This window comes from Pogona vitticeps, chromosome 1 (assembly GCF_051106095.1).
Source record: "Pogona vitticeps strain Pit_001003342236 chromosome 1, PviZW2.1, whole genome shotgun sequence".
Classification (NCBI taxonomy): domain Eukaryota; kingdom Metazoa; phylum Chordata; class Lepidosauria; order Squamata; family Agamidae; genus Pogona; species Pogona vitticeps.
In genome coordinates, this window is record NC_135783.1 from 207,969,811 (window position 1) to 207,985,069 (window position 15,259).

At 43.7% G+C, this 15,259-nt stretch overlaps 1 protein-coding gene across 5 annotated transcripts in view; it reads left to right on the top strand.

Annotated features, from left to right (window-relative positions):
- FIGN (fidgetin, microtubule severing factor) overlaps positions 1-15,259 on the top strand; it is a 160,974-nt gene that overhangs the window by 108,308 nt on the left and 37,407 nt on the right. The window lies entirely within an intron of this gene.

A 15,259-nucleotide genomic window follows, 5' to 3' on the forward strand; every position in this document is an offset into this window, starting at 1 on the left:
AGCCAGTTATAGAAAAACTCACTGTGGGGTGGCACTGGTAAGACCATTTCTCAGATTATGCATACCTTGAAAACCTTATCAGGATTGCTCTAAGTCATATGTGACCTGATGGAACATAATATAACACACATCTAAATAAAGTATAACAGAAGGCCCAGGATGATCAGTTGCACCCACTAGAAGGTATGATTGGCCATTTCAGGCACACACACTTTAGTAATGATGATGATAATCTTTCCTGTCTCTTGACTTTTTAAAGTTCCCTTTCTGTTTAGTTTGGGTATAAGGAGTTTTCAATTATGTGATTATATATTGAACTTGCAAGTATTCCTGTGAGAAGCTTGAACATTGTTGGAAAGCATGTAATTGCCCAATATTTTTGCATGATGATGATGATGCATTGGGCATACATTGATGACCCTATGGAGGTACTGTACATGCAGCCTGCAGGGTGCACATTGTCTGTCCTTACATTAATACATTTTTGCCTCATTTTTTTTTTATTTGTCTGTTGTCTTTCATGGGAAGAGGAACCCAGAAGGATCCACTATTCTGGAAATTAGTATCAGAATCAAAGGTTCTTTTCTGCAACTCAACTTTAATGAACAGATCAATAAAGAAACTTCAAACTGTTCCAACAATAAGAGTCCTCCAGTAGTCTGCCCCAATTATAGTCTACTATTGGGCAGCCTTCAAGTCCTATGATGGGAAGTTGTTACTTCGCCTTCTTTTTGCAAGCCTTTAGAGCAGGGGTGTCCAACCTTTCACCTTCCCTGGGCCACATTAGAAGATGAAAATTTGGTTTGGGCCACACATACATTTGGTTTGGGCCACATGGGGGGGCAGCCCTAGCCGTCCTCCGCAGCCCCGCTCCAAGTACGCTTACCGGCAGCTGCGATCTCAGACAGCAGAGGCTGCCAGCTTCAACTCCAGCGGCTTTATGGGGCTGGGAGGGGGTCCACCTATTGACGGGGATGGCGCAATGCAGTCACGCAGTCCCCGTGTCCCCTTCCCTCCCACTCCTTCCTTCCCTTTCTCCCCCTCTACTGTTGCGACATGCCCCGGCCACATTCCGGCCACAAGCGCCGGCAGTGTAACTTGAAACTTTGGAATTTCTTTAAAAATAAAAAATAGCACTGGGCCGCATTACGAGCTGACCTGGGCCGCATGCAGCCCTCGGACCGCGGGTTGGACAAGCCTGCTTTAGAGGTTCAGAATTGTCCCTGTCGTCATCTTCTGCTATGGGAGGAAGAAGTCATATGTTGAATGGTAAATATCTCAGCTTCCAACTTCCAGAGCAGATTAAATGGGTCTCTGTCTTCACAAATGCCACAACTGGGTGGAAGAGGTTGTCGGACATGGTCCTGTGGGTGTCTCCTTTGGGTGATAGCATTCCTTGGCCAACTGAAACTTCATACCTGCAGCACTTCCTTGCATGGCTTTGCTTAGGGCCACTCGGGTGGGGCCACCCAAGTCTCTCCCTTTTCTCTTTTCCCTTATTCTCCTTTTTTTGTCCTCAACCTGCTGCCAGGAGTTTTCTTCTGTGCTGCCTTCTCTATCCCCTTTTGATACCCTCCAGATTCCCTTCTCTCTTCAAGATCTTTCTGACCCTGATTTTCCCCCTTGGATCTCGCTCTTTCTCGAAGGCTTCCTGCTTTGTGGGCAAGTCTCTTCTGCCATCTCCTCCACCACCACCTCCATTGGAGACTCCAGTGGGGATGACATCTTGGCAAGAGGTGATGTAGGCACTTTGCAAGGAGAGGGTAGTCCAAGGGAAATCAGCCATGGGAAATCAGACACCCCAACTGGGATGGAAGGGATGGAAAACAGTCTGAGACCAGACTCTTCTGGAACCTTCTCCCAGTTGGTGTTATATATATTTTTTCTTTTTTCTTTATTTACAACTCCTCTTTCTATCAAGCATCCTAGGTAGTTTTTACCTAAACATTACACAGTAATAAAACACACACACACATACACACACACGTGTGTGGGTGTGTTTATTACTCCGTAATGATTAGGTAAAAACTACCTAGGATGCTTGATAGAAAGAGGAGTTGTAAATAAAGAAAAAAGAAATGTTTCCCACGTAACTGTGTAAAACACTCTGCAGTGTTGAGTAATTATTGTTCCTTTATGTGCACTGTAGATCTGTTCAACTCTCTTGTCATCTTGCCTGCTTCAGATTCCTTTATCTCCTGCAGCATGTGAAAGAAGTTGGCAGTGTGGTTGAAAATAAAGACCAAGCAAAGAAATAAAGTGCACATGAGAAAGATGTCACATTTTTCAGTCTTTGCAAACTACCAGTTTTGTGGAGCTCATCTTTCAAAAATGGTTTCTGATTCTAGCAAGAAGGTTTGAGGAGGTAGTATTGTTTTAGAATGGCTTGCAATCTCACTGTGACCCGATCCTCTCAGTATAGATGCTGATGTAGCTAAAGTGGCCACTTCTACACACAAGTGGGAGGTATCAGCAGGCTTGAGGAAATGCAAAAGATTTGCTGAAATGCAACAAAAAGTTGGGGAGGGGGCCTAAGGGGGGGCACCCAAAACAGCATAATGACATGCCTGAGCATGTGTAGGGAGTACTGAATGCTGACTGCCTGTTGGAGGAGGAAGAGGAGGAGGAGGAGGAGAGAACTAAGGGAGCAAGAAGTGGAATGAAGCACCCTGGAATACATAATGGAAACCTGAATAGAAACATTCTGTACTGCGTTATCTGGCTATAGGTGGACTTTCTAATAAACCATGACCTACCATGAAAAGAATTTAGTTGAGCACCTTTCTCTGACTTAGAATGTATTAATTTGCCTGCATTGAAAATTAACATTTCATTAAGGTATTGTGTTGTATTCAAATGGTGAGGAAAACAAAAGCATGGAAGCTTGAATCAAAGAACTGTGGAGCTGGAAACTCGCCTTGTGACCACGGCTTCCCATACATCCACTTGTTTCTGGTAAAAGAATGCCCAGTAATACTGCATGTGAATGGCTAATTGAGTCAAGGGGGTTGAATGAAGCATCCTGGAAGCTACACTTGCGATTGGAAAAAAGAGAAGGAAAGACGTAGCAGCCATTTGTATTGCTGAAATCAAGTAGCACTGCTCTACCGCTAGCATACTTAAAGTATCTGTTGGGATCCTAGCTTGATTGTGAACTTTTTTTAGACAATGCAGAGACCTTCGGGTAGTGTGGGCGGCATATAAGTTAAATAAATAAATAAATAAATAAATAAATAAATAAATAAATAAATAAATAAATAAATAAATAAATAAATAATCTCCTTCTCTAAAGAGGTCACTCATGCTTTTAATTCCTTTTGTATACCTCTTTGCTCCTTTTCTCAGTCCAGCAGAGATGACCCACTGATGGAGTCACTGCATGTATTTATCACATCGGTGTTCCAATTCTTGCACTGTTGGTCATCCCAGGAAGAAGGGGAAATCTTTGGGAAACCACCACAATTCAGACGGTGGTTATGTATGAAGCTTAGCTATGCCAGAAATTGCTGCTGCATGGAACTAGATAGTTAAGAGGTGTATGTTGTCAAGCAGCAAAGGTTTAAAACCAGAAGAAGAAAGAACGACGAAGCTGTAATTGTCTAGTATACAGGTTTATTGCTTAGTTTTTCGGTGTAGAGAAGTTGGACTGCAAACACTACCCTTTGTGTGGAAGTACCACCCTTTGATTTCTGTCTCCTTCCTTCCGTCAGTAGCACTCACCCCTTCCATTAGTAAGGTACCCACCTTGTATTGTGGAGCATCGAAGGCAACAAATCACGCAGGCTCCATCATCACTGTTCTGGCAAGCATCACCCTCCAGAGGTGGTATGGCCCTGAGTAATTCATCCAAAGAGCCCTCAGAGCCAGCGTGGTTGGTGGGGGCTCCGTTATTTCCAGATGATGGAAGGTGGGAGAAACCTTCCTGTGATAAGGTGGGAGAAACCTTCCTGTGATAAAGCAGGTGGAGCCTTGCCATGAAAAACAACAGTTGGGCAGAGCCTTTGTGAATTCTGAACACATTTGCGGGAAATTCTGCAGCTCTATGTGCATAAATACTGAAAGTCCTGAGACAGTGGCATTTTTTCCTAACCGTATTCTTCACAAATACAGTGGTGCCTCGCATTACGATGTTAATTCGTTCCAGCGAAATTGCTGTAGAACGAAAACATCGTAAAGCGATTTTTAAAAGCCCATAGAAATGCATTAAAACCTGATTAATGCGTTCCTATGGGCTTCAAACTCACCACCCAGCGAAGATCCTCCATAGCGTGGCCATTTTCGCTGCCCGTGCAGTGAGGAATCCATCCCAGAAAACAGTGGGTGGTCATTTTTTTTTACCCAGCGGCCATTTCGAAACCGCTGATCAGCTGTTCTAAAATCATCGTTTTGCGATAATCGGTTAGCGGAGCAGGGAACCAATCATCGCAAAGCAAAAAAACCCCATAGGAAACATGGTTTTGCGATTGCTTTTGTGATCGCAAAAACTTCGTCGTCATGCGATTTCTTCGTAAAACGAAGCGCTCGTCTTGCAAGGCACCACTGTACATAAATATATGTCTGAAAACAGCTCCTATACGATTGCTTGATAGCATCCCGGCAGAGGTATAAATGGTTCCAGTGTTGTGACCAAACTCTTGGCTCAGACAGCACAGTATTCTTCACCATCCTTTGCCAAGGATGCTATAGCGGATGTTATAAATTTTGTGTATATTTGTGGTTTTTATTTAAGTATCTGGAAGCCGCCTAGAGTGGTCCCTGGACCAGATGGGCGGGGTATAAATGAAATAAATAAATAAAATTAAATAAATAAATTTTGTTACATACAGTATATCAGAAAGGATTCACATCCTTAGGAGTGAGTAATACGTGATTTGTTTGATGATGTTTTATATTTTACATGTCATTGTTCCACTGAATGTGAACTGCCGAGAGTGGCCTTGTAGTGATGGGTGGTATAGAAATCGAACTGAGAGAAAGAGAGAGACAGACAGACAGAAGAGCCAGAATAGTTTTGAAGTCCCCTCTAAGCCATGAAACTCAGGGGGTGACCTTAGGCCAGTCGCAGTGTCTCAATCTGAGCTACCCAACACACCTATCATGAGGGAAGAAGAAGGGGAAAGCCTGGCACATTGCCTTTTGTTCACTGAAGGAAAAATAAGAATAGTGATGTGACACCAAATCAATTCCAACTCACGGTGATTATTTCCAAGGTTTTCTAAGTATAGAATAGTCAGAGGTGGTTTACCAGCCCCTTCTTCTAGCGGCACTGTGGGACTAAATGGGATGCAAAGGTAAATAATAAAAAATACCTCATATAAGCAACTCTGCCCTTCTGTCAGAACTGTGACAGCACCCATGGTATTTCTGCAGTTTTTACTGGGACATATATTATACAGCTGCGAAGGAAGAAGTGTGTGATGTTCTCTAAACGCACAGCTTAAAATGCATAGATCCTGCTGTGAAGATGATGTATAGTTCCCACTATACCTGTTACGGGTGACAGCAGCTTGGAAAGGAGAGATGCAAGAGATCTTTCTTCTTCGTAGCAAACAAACCAGCTTTTCGTTGACCATCTTGTAAGCCTATCAGCAAGCGAAGAGCTATAGCGACAATGCCTGTCTGGCTTTTGGCTGCCCACGCAACTACTCTTGCTGGAAAATGGGAGAACTCTTAATTTGGTATGAAAACAGGCAAAATGCTGTCATTACTGAAAATGGAAAAGAGCAAGCACTATTTACTTGGAGGGTTACAATCATGTTTATTATTGTTTTTAGCTCTGCAGAATAATTTTTTAAAAGGGGAGAAAAACTCATAAAATAAATGGCCTTAGAGAAGTGCTGCACTACACCATATTTAAATAATTAGACTTCTGTCTTATTGAATTGTGTGTGCTCTGGGTTTAATAGTGATAAAAGCATGAATATTAGTATGATTAGGAAATTATATCATGCCACCGAGTGAGGGAATGATTGATTGATAAATGGTGGAAAGCTAACCATGAAGCACACTGAAAAGAAAGCACATTTTTTGTGTTTAATCCAGCTGTAAGATTGTGTAATCTGGGGGGGGGGGATGAAAATCACCACTCCTCCTTTTGAGTTTTTCTTTTACATTATTATTTTTAACAACCTATTAAGAAGAGAAATGAATGAGAAACTGGGACAGAATGCACCAAGCATAAAATTGCAGCAAAAAAGTTGATGGTGGGTGCATTTAGTTGCTTCATTAGCAATTAGTGTAGACAGACTAGGTAAGAGCCATTGAGTCTCAGGTGAATTATGAGAATATCTAGACTTGCTCTTAAGATCAGCGCCTCTTATCAGATTACCCAGGGAAATGTTCAAAAGTATGGAGTTGGAAAAATGCCCTTATTATTATTTCTTCTTCTTTTTTTAATGAAGCCATTTTATTGATGTTTTTCATTTACACCCTGTCCCCTAAAGGCTTCTACAACATTTGAAGTCCACAGTGGCAGTCACTAGTGGGGGGATGAAGCTGAGAGACCACGGCAGGATTCCCTATTTCAAAGCTTAACCAATATTCACCATTGACACATCCATTCATCTGTGCTGGGTCATTGGAAATCCTTTCTCTGGTTTTTCCCTCCCTTCAGGGAGCAGTGCTTGAAAGAGCAAACCCCTATTGAGAAGAGAGAAAATTCACAGCGTGGCCGACAGTGTCAGGAATCGAATTAAAGTTGTCCATTTGCCGATGATGGTGTCTCGAAGCTCCTAGCGCATTGAGCCAATGCCCTCACTGTGGGTGCTTTGTTTACTCGCCTTGCAGTATGTGGCACTTCAGTTTTATTATTCATTTTCCCCCCTCTGGCCAAAAGTCATATCTCAATGAATGACAAGTCACTATTAGCATATGCCTGAATATATAGAGAGAGTGAACAGATTTTCATGTTAGTGTCTGGCATGCTTTTAACTATGGGTGTGCGCAACAGATTAGCACACACTGATATAGCTACGGAGAGGTAAATAATTACAGAATTTACTTCTGTAGGGTAGTTTAACACTTGTCACTTATTTTGCTATTGCTGACACCTCAGATCTCTATTTTGGCATATATCAAGTTTTGACAAGACTAAACCTACAATTTTGTCTCTCTTCACATACATTATCTCTTCTCTCTGAGAGGCACCGAGAAGACGTGGGCTGCCATTAAATCTTAAATGCCTTGCAGTCAACACTGAGAACAATTCTTTATTCCAGTTTGATTTCCTTTGTTACATGGGGACTATCTAGGCAAATCTGTTTCAGGAAGTTAGAAAAATTGTCAAGGGAGCCTTTTGGGGAGGGGGAACCTTAAAGAATGTGAACAAGAAAGCATCAGATTGTAGACATGAAGGTGGCGCCCCTGTTCCAAAGTTCAGCAAAATACACACTTTCAGCCCAGTTGAACTTGTACTGGATTCTGTTTGCCCAAAATAGAGACACTTTCTGACCCTAAGCATACGGTCTCTTGGGAGCTATCCTGCTGATTTTAACGATGTTTGTTGGCAAACAAAAATGCTTGGTGGAGGAGCCTGCCCGAAATCCTGGTCTGAACTTTACATCCAAATACATTTCAGGGATTGAGATGCAAGTCGATTAAGGGAGTGGGAAATCTTGAGCAAAGATCCATCAGGATACTTCAGGATCCAGCTCTGCCTGAAGTGAGACTTCGTTCTTCCGTAGCTCTCCATGGTACTGGGAAGACAAAAACTGCTCCAGAGCAACTCCCAGTCCTCCCAAGTTTTTAGGGTTCCCATGGGAGATTGCAGGTCCTGGCGGATCCAGTGAAAGTACACCCCTGGATTCCAGTCAGTGACTCCACTGAACAAGAATTGTATTGGATTGAATGGACCCCTGAGCCAATGTTTTCAGGTTGGATCTCTGCAAGTATATTTACAATCTACAGTATTCTGCTTCTGTGGTTCTAAGCAGTTTATGATATGCAATATAGTTCCTAAAGAAGAAAAGTCATTTAATTCCATTTGCCAATTGCTTTTTTGCAATGAGCCCATGTGATCATGGGAGGAGCAGCTGTGAGGCTCAGCAGGGTTCTAGCCAGGGTTAGTCCTGTGGTGAGTGTGTGGATCCAGACTATCCTGCTTGGGGGTAGTACAAAAATGTAAAGGTAAAGGTTCCCCTTGACATTTTTTAGTCCAGTCGTGTCCGACTCTAGGGGGCGGTGCTCATCCCATTTTTCAAGCCGTAGAGCCAGCGACTGTCCGAAGACAGTTTCCGTTGTCACGTGGCCAGCATGACTAGGGAACGTCATTTTACCTTCCCACTGAGATGGTACCTATTTATCTACTTGCATTTGCATCCTTTCGAACTGCTAGGTTGACCAGGAGCTGGGACCAAGTGACAGGAGCTCACTCCGTTGCGTGGATTCGATCTTACGACTGCTGGTCTTCTGACCTTGCAGCACACAAAGCCTTCTGTGGTTTAGCCCACACTGCCACCACGTCCCTTCTGGGGATAGTACAAAGTCCCACTAAATGATATGTGGAGCAAAGCACACACTCCAAGTGTATAGGGGCAGCAATAATTCCCCCTCCCTCTGCCAGCATTGTGTGCATCAGAGGGGGAACAGAAAAGAGACAACTGGCAGTAAATGGTGGTAGCAGCAAGATGACAGCCCCTCCCATGCCATTACAAAAGATGGCAGGGTGGAAAGGCCTGACTGCTCCTTTCCAGCTATCTCAATGATACCTGGATACGAGAGGTTTGTGGTGCCAAGGTATTGTAGAAACAGTGCCTGAACAAACTCTTTGTGCCACTATGTGCAATTTCCTTGCCCCCCCCCCCTTTTCTCTGTCCAATATACATCTGGGCTATGGAAGCTCTGCAAAGCAGCAAGGGATCTCTGCTTCCTGCATCGGACACTCTGGCAGTGGTGGCGGCTGCCTTATGGCTCAGAGTCCTTGGCTCTCTGAAACAGCTGCTTTAGTCGGGCAAATGGGAAGGCGGTCCCTGTTTCCTTGTCCTGGTTCCTGCCAATATAGCTGAACCGAAATGGAGAAAGGATGTGGAACCTGTGGCGTTCCTTAGGTTGCAGGACTACATTTACCATCCACCCATAACATTTGCCAGACTGCTGGGAATTGGAGTACAACAATTTCTGGAGGGTCACAAGCGTCCCAGCCCTGTAATAAGGAATCTTCTCCCAAACTTTGATTTAATGCTTCAGCAATTCTATGGTAGAATTAGGATAGCAGTAGCTCTTTGCTCATTGCATACCAGGGTACTAGAAAGTTTCAGTGCCAATCCCTGTCTTATCACAAATTTGCATATATTCAAGAGAATTTAAAGAATTTGAAAGAATTGGCATATGTACAATAACAGTAGGAAGCTCCTCTAGCCCTGCTTCTTTGACAGAGGTAGCTCCAGTAACTTGTACATTCAGATAAAAACACGAACACAAATGTATTTGTCATTGTTACATAAAAATAATGGATAATAAATGATTTTCTACTTTATTTTGCAGTTGGTTTCATACCCCTTTTAGGAAGCAAGCCTAGGTAAGGCCTGTAAAGTTCTAAGGGAATGCATGATTTTAGGTCCCCTGCTGCAACCTGGAGAAAGTGGGGGGGGGGGGGCAGTCAAAGCTTCCCCCCCCCCCATGTAAGGAAGGTGAAGATGTAGTTCGTTAACAACCCCAGAGCAGACTCTGTTCTATGATCTGCTGTTTAAAATGCGTCATTTGTGGGGCAGGAGAGCCTTGCTGGGCAGTATATCACTGAAAGCATGGTGAGAGACAGTTTAATCATTTTAAGAGTATGCTTTGTAACTGATCTTAGAAGTGCTCAGTACTCACAAGAGATTTATTGAAAAAACATTTCTAGCATGACTGTCGTTCTCTCAGAACTAGTCAAAATATTGAGGAAAAAAAAGGAGGAGGAGGAGAAGCAGTCGTGCTCAGCAGCAGTTCTCATCCATGCATTTAGGGCATTCTCTCTCCTTAGCAATCCAGACCTTTTTAAAAGAAATGTCATAGCTGGTTATCCTCAACATAAAGTAGCCCATCAAAGCTACCTTGGTGCAACCTTACCTCTTTAAATATCAGCCCATGCCCTCCAACCATTTGTTTTACCACATCCCTTTCTGTTCCGTCAGTTCTGACTGTTCAAGCATTCTGTCTTAACCCTTCTGCAAATGGCTGCTCCTTTAGTATCTTATTTTCCCCTGTAAATAATATTATAGATGTTCATTAATCTTTATCAGAACAGCAGAGAACAACTGAATGTGTGATGAATTCCTTGGTCTTGCAGGATATAGAGTTTGAATGGATATATTTCTGTACATGCATCCCAGGAGGGTAAATATTGTGATGCGTGCATATAGAGATGCAAAGTCACATGCTTTAAAAAGTCAACCCTGCATTGTCACAACAGTTTCCATCACCTATGGAAGCTATTCCCAAATTAGGCTATTATGAGCCTCCCTATGTCAGAGAAGCAGCTTCTCTAAGACATAACAAAGGCAGATGGTTAAACCTGACAGCAGTCACTCTAACTGAAATAAATATGCTAAAGAAAACTCATATGTAAGTGAAATTATGGGGGAGTCATTCTGCTACTTAAAAACACCAGCACCCACCTTTCTGTAATCCCAAAGCTATGATATTAGGGAAGATATAATTTACAATAAACAAACACCCAGCTTTGCCCAAAAAAAAAAAAAAAAAAAAAAACCCTGTTTGGGAATTATTCCTGAAACAATGGAAAGCTAAAAGAGCAGATGTATGCCCATAAGCCACGCCTTATATACCTGCAGATGCCAACTAGGGCATGGAAACTGAGCTCCATTGCATGGCCATCCTCACCAAACCAGTTAGCCTGCCAGAGTGTCGGGCATAACACCAGAATAGAACAAAAGCAGGGTAAAGTCCAGAAAGATTCAGAGTTGCTGCGCTTTTCTCCATGAATATGCTCGGACAAAATGATCAGATGGTGGTTGACTTTTCGCACATCTACCATGCTTTGTTAGCAGAAAAATAAGTCATGTTTGATTATGTCCAGTGCATGAGTCTTCACATAAGGGGAGAAGCTGGAAGTAATGAAAAGCCGCTTATTTCATTATAACAGTTTTAAATTGTTACCTTCAGGTGGTATTAGCAGCAGTAACGTGGAATCAGAAGCCAGATCAAGACATCTGTATTCTACCAACTGATTCACATCAGATTGTAGCATTAGTAGGACTACAGTCCAAAATACCTGGAACTGATATGCATTCTTAGAAAATAGGTACAGTACCGTGGGGCTCTGTCTATGACGCCAATCAAGGGCTGACATAATCAGGTACCTGTCAAGGATTTACAACCCAGCAAATAGCCCACAGGCAAAAAAGCTCTCAGCCTTCCTGTTCCTCTTTATCCTGGCCTTTGCTTTGTCCCAGCCAGTGATAGAGGTATGAAGGAATAGCACTAGGTTCCAAGACCTGATTTCTTATGATCTCTCAGCCAGTTGTTGTTGTTTTGCACTGTCAAGTCAAAACCTATTATAGCAGTGCTAATAGGGCTTTCAAGGTAAGTGAGATATATAAGGAATGGTTGTATCAGTTCTACACCCCCAGGAATGGGGTATGTGTGTAGGGATTCAGCTCTAGGCCCCCAGTGTCTACACCACACTGGGTATTGATCATTGCCGTCATTTGCATCGCTCTCTCAGCCAGAGGGCCATGAAAATGATGGTCATGACGAGGAAGAAGAAATCAGCTAGTGAGAAGATAGATTTTCCGGAAGAGAGGATCATTGAGATGGCCATGCCCAGAAAACCTTCAAAACCTGGAGCCCACACTGGCTATGGGGAAACTTAGAGAACACCTCTCACTGTTAATATGCAAATCTTGAGGCAAGCCAGCAAATGGAAATTAATACATTAACTCTAAAGCCTGCTTGGTTTTCACTTCGTTTTTTCAGATCCTTCAGCCATCAATCTAAAACTCTTTCTATTATATAACTTTTGCTTGTACAGAATTCCAAAGTAAATACAGCACTGGCTGACTCTGAATATATGTGTATGAGAGAGTGCATGCGTATGAATGTGTATTACGAGTCAGCTTCTATAATCCTTGTATATTTTCAGTATTATATATAAAGTAGAAATTTATTCTTGCTTGTGTGCTCTTTTTTTTTCTTTTTCCTTTTTTTCCTTTGGGCTGCTTCTCCATTCAATTTTGTATCAGTTCCTCTTTTCTTTTCTCTCCAATCTCGCTTTCTGTGCTTTTGGTGCAACTTTGAGATAGAGGGCAATCAAGGTGATACAAATAGAAAGAAAGGAAAAAAAGATCCTATAATACAGATATAGAGGACAGCTGCATCTGGAAGATTATGCGATGCTGTTTGAGGGAATCCCATAGCCTACTGCAATTCCTTCAGTGAATTGGATGGTAGGGTTCATATCATGGAGAGCTCAGCCCTGTCCCTTTCTGTGGTTTCATCTTCTCTTAGCAAAAAAAAATGTATTCAAAATAAAATTCTTTCAACCTGCAGCTGCCATGTTAGCCCTTCTGGAAGAGGGTATTGTGGCTTATTGTGAAGTTTAAGTTTAAAAGTTTCATTTCTTCCTGTTACAGATTATTATTATTATTATTGTTATTATATTTGTATGTCATAAATGTATGGCAAACATTTCTTATCAAGCAACAGATTATTCTTTCATTTAAAATTATATTACTGATGTAGAACAGTAGGGCCACTAAACAATCTCTTGAATATATTTGTCAGTAGGTTTTCTGTGTACATCTATATAAAACTCAGGTAGTTCTTGCAGCATGTAAGTGTGACCCCCCCCTCCCCCGGACACCTAGAAAGATGTCCACAGGAAGTGCACGCCTTACAGCTAGCACTGAAGCAAGTTGGTAGGGGGAATCAAATCTGAGGCAAATGAGAAGCTTGAAGGGTAGATCCAGCTTCTCAACTGTGACTTTACCCCATTAAAAATGCCTTTTTGTGTAAATGCAGCTGGGGGGGGGGTCACAAGTTATTTGGCCATTATAAAAGGGGGTCAAGACACGAAAAAGGTTGGGAACCACTGACTTAAGGCACATCTTTATGTAAGACACGTAATAGGGGCAACTTAAGTGTTGGTGACTGAGGGCTTATTATTTATTTGTGTATTTGTTTATTTAACTTATATGCCGCCCACACTACCCAAAGGTCTCTGGGCGGCTTACAACAATTAAAATACAATAAAAAAGATAAAATGATAAAAATACAATTAAAATATATACTCTAAAAATTGCCATGAGGACCCACAGTTGATATTATTTCAATTAAAAGCCTTCTGGAAGAGGAAAGTTTTGACCTGGCATCGAAATGTCATCAGCGTTGGCGCCAGACGAATCTCAGTCGGGAGGGCACTCCATAGTCTGGGGGCAGCTGCCGAAAAGGTCCTTTGTCTACAAGCCATCCCTCTTACCTCTTTGAGGGACGGCTCTTTCAAAAAGGCCCCCTGGCTAGATCTTAATTGCTGGGTAGGTTCATATGGAAGGAGGTGGTCCTTCAGGTATCCAGGGCCCAAGCCATTTAGGGCTTTATATGTCAAAACAAGCACTTTTAATTGGGCCCAGGCAGCAGCTGGTAGCCAATGTAAATTAAACAGAATCGGCTTGATGTGATCTCTAGCGGCCCCACCACTCACCAGCCGCGCAGCTCGATTCTGGACCAGTTTCAGTCGCTGGACCATCTTCAAAGGCAGCCCCACGTAGAGCGCATTTCAGTAATCTATACGAGATGTTACCAGTGTGTGTGTAACTCTCATGAGACTCTGCTTGTCCAGGTAGGGCCATAGCTGGTATAATTTTGACAAAGGAAGGCGCCCCTGGGCACCGCGTCCACCTGGGCTTCCAGAGTTAGTCTGGGGTCCAGGAGCACCCCCAGGCTGCGGACCCTGTCCCTTAGGGGGAGTGTAACCCCATTCAGGGCAGGGAAATGACCCTCCAACCTGTCCGGCGAAGCACCCACTGACAGCACTTCCGTCTTGTCTGGATTGAGTTTCAATTTAATCCTCATCCAGTCCATTATCAGGTCCAGACATGAGTTCAGCACAGAAACCGCCTCACCTGGATTGGTGGAAAATGAGAGGTAGAGCTGGGGGGGGGGTCACAAGCATATTGCTGACTCCTCAGCCCAAACCTCCTGATGACCTCTCCCAGCGGTTTCATGTAGATATTAAACAGCATGGGGGACAGTATCAAGCCCTGAGGAACTCCATTACATGAAAACCATGGGACAGAGCAACTGTGCCCCAGCACCACCCTCTGGACACGGTCAGCTGTTTTGCCAGCTGTATTGCCACGAAATGGGCCTGATAATGGGCTCTAAGTCGTGTTCGATCAGACTCCCAGCAGGATTTCCTCCACTTGCACTCTAGCCGTCTCCCCTCTCACTTCATCGTCCGCAGTTCAGAAGTATACCAAGGAGCTGTCTGGGCTCTGCGTGCAGGGAGAGGGCGCTTAGGCGCAATTGTGTCAACCGCCCGGGTCATCTCCCTATTTCATAGGGTGACCTGAGTTTCGACAGGAGCACCAAACATATCAAATGGATAATCCCTCAGAGCAGTCAGGAAACCATCCAGATCCATTAGTCTCTGAGGGCGGATCATTGTAATAGACCCCCACCCTTGCAGAGGAGAGAAGAAGCTAATAGACTAAACTTAACCAGGAAGTGGTCTGACCATGACAATGGAGTCACAACCAGCCCCTCCACATCCAAACCACCATCTTTCAGTGCTGTTAAGAAATCCAGGTCCAAGGTATGGCCCTTCTCATGTGTCGGGCCAATGACACATTGAGACAGCCCCATGGTTGTCATGGCGGCAATGAAGTACTGAGCCCCCCAGTCAAGGCAGCCTCAGCATGGATATTGAGGTCCCCCAGCACCAACAGCCTGGGAGTCCTCAACACCAGGTCCGAGACTACCTCCGTCAGCTCAGGCAGGGAGACTGTTGGTACGCAGCAGGACGGACGGTACACCAACAGAATCCCCAATCTGCCTTGTAAACCCAATACACAATACAGGCCCTCAAGACCTCCCCTCAAAGGGACAGGAAGCCTGGTCAAGGAGATAGAACTCCTATGGAGTATAGCAACTCCTCCTCCCCGACCCTCCGAGCGACATTGGTGCTGAAGCGAGTACCCAGGTGGACACAGATGGGAGAGGGGGACATCACCCTCCTCTCCCACCCAGGTCTCAGTAATGCATGCCAGGTTGGCACCCTCATCCAGACTTACATCATGGATGAGGGCAGTCTTATTTTGTACTG